Source organism: Lampetra fluviatilis, chromosome 4 (genome assembly GCF_964198595.1).
Source record: "Lampetra fluviatilis chromosome 4, kcLamFluv1.1, whole genome shotgun sequence".
Lineage (NCBI taxonomy): Eukaryota > Metazoa > Chordata > Hyperoartia > Petromyzontiformes > Petromyzontidae > Lampetra > Lampetra fluviatilis.
In genome coordinates this window covers 16,387,250-16,389,749 of record NC_136278.1, presented here as the reverse complement: position 1 = coordinate 16,389,749, position 2,500 = coordinate 16,387,250, and positions in this window count along the sequence as shown.

The following is a 2,500-nucleotide window of genomic DNA, read 5'->3' as shown; positions in this document are numbered from 1 at the left end:
CATTTTTGCGTCGCCAAATATCGTACGAACGCCGTGAAACTTCCACAGGCTTTTCCAGCAGATTTGCACGTGCACTCAAAAAAGTCAAAATTTTTACACATAGACCCCATCAAACGGGAGAAATTGGCCCGGATTGCTCTCATGTGCGTTACGGGGCATCGTTTCTCTCGCGCCGAATTCTCTCGAGCTGGGAAATCGCTCATTTTTGCGTCGCCAAATATCGTACGAACGCCGTGAAACTTCCACAGGCTTTTTCAGCAGATTTGCACGTGCACTCAAAAAAGTCAAAATTTTTACACATAGACCCCATCAAACGGGAGAAATTGGCCGGGATTGCTCTCATGTGCGTTACGGGGCATCGTTTCTCTCGCTCCGAATTCCATCGAGCTGGGAAATCGCTCATTTTTGCGTCGCCAAATATCGTACGAACGCCGTGAAACTTCCACAGGCTTTTTCAGCAGATTTGCACGTGCACTCAAAAAAGTCAAAATTTTTACACATAGACCCCATCAAACGGGAGAAATTGGCCGGGATTGCTCTCATGTGCGTTACGGGGCATCGTTTCTCTCGCGCCGAATTCCATCGAGCTGGGAAATCGCTCATTTTTGCGTCGCCAAATATCGTACGAACGCCGTGAAACTTCCACAGGCTTTTCCAGCAGATTGGCACGTGCACTCAAAAAAGTCAAAATTTGTACACATAGACCCCATCAAACGGGAGAAATTGGCCGGGATTGCTCTCATGTGCGTTACGGGGCATCGTTTCTCTCGCTCCGAATTCCATCGAGCTGGGAAATCGCTCATTTTTGCGTCGCCAAATATCGTACGAACGCCGTGAAACTTCCACAGGCTTTTCCAGCAGATTTGCACCTGCACTCAAAAAAGTCAAAATTTTTACACATAGACCCCATCAAACGGGAGAAATTGGCCCGGATTGCTCTCATGTGCGTTACGGGGCATCGTTTCTCTCGCGCCGAATTCTCTCGAGCTGGGAAATCGCTCATTTTTGCGTCGCCAAATATCGTACGAACGCCGTGAAACTTCCACAGGCTTTTTCAGCAGATTTGCACCTGCACTCAAAAAAGTCAAAATTTTTACACATAGACCCCATCAAACGGGAGAAATTGGCCCGGATTGCTCTCATGTGCGTTACGGGGCATCGTTTCTCTCGCGCCGAATTCCATCGAGCTGGGAAATCGCTCATTTTTGCGTCGCCAAATATCGTACGAACGCCGTGAAACTTCCACAGGCTTTTTCAGCAGATTTGCACGTGCACTCAAAAAAGTCAAAATTTTTACACATAGACCCCATCAAACGGGAGAAATTGGCCCGGATTGCTCTCATGTGCGTTACGGGGCATCGTTTCTCTCGCGCCGAATTCTCTCGAGCTGGGAAATCGCTCATTTTTGCGTCGCCAAATATCGTACGAACGCCGTGAAACTTCCACAGGCTTTTTCAGCAGATTTGCACGTGCACTCAAAAAAGTCAAAATTTGTACACATAGACCCCATCAAACGGGAGAAATTGGCCGGGATTGCTCTCATGTGCGTTACGGGGCATCGTTTCTCTCGCTCCGAATTCCATCGAGCTGGGAAATCGCTCATTTTTGCGTCGCCAAATATCGTACGAACGCCGTGAAACTTCCACAGGCTTTTTCAGCAGATTTGCACGTGCACTCAAAAAAGTCAAAATTTTTACACATAGACCCCATCAAACGGGAGAAATTGGCCGGGATTGCTCTCATGTGCGTTACGGGGCATCGTTTCTCTCGCGCCGAATTCCATCGAGCTGGGAAATCGCTCATTTTTGCGTCGCCAAATATCGTACGAACGCCGTGAAACTTCCACAGGCTTTTCCAGCAGATTTGCACGTGCACTCAAAAAAGTCAAAATTTTTACACATAGACCCCATCAAACGGGAGAAATTGGCCCGGATTGCTCTCATGTGCGTTACGGGGCATCGTTTCTCTCGCGCCGAATTCTCTCGAGCTGGGAAATCGCTCATTTTTGCGTCGCCAAATATCGTACGAACGCCGTGAAACTTCCACAGGCTTTTTCAGCAGATTTGCACCTGCACTCAAAAAAGTCAAAATTTTTACACATAGACCCCATCAAACGGGAGAAATTGGCCCGGATTGCTCTCATGTGCGTTACGGGGCATCGTTTCTCTCGCTCCGAATTCCATCGAGCTTGGAAATCGCTCATTTTTGCGTCGCCAAATATCGTACGAACGCCGTGAAACTTCCACAGGCTTTTCCAGCAGATTTGCACGTGCACTCAAAAAAGTCAAAATTTTTACACATAGACCCCATCAAACGGGAGAAATTGGCCCGGATTGCTCTCATGTGCGTTACGGGGCATCGTTTCTGTCGCGCCGAATTCCATCGAGCTGGGAAATCGCTCATTTTTGCGTCGCCAAATATCGTACGAACGCCGTGAAACTTCCACAGGCTTTTCCAGCAGATTGGCACGTGCACTCAAAAAAGTCAAAATTTGTACACA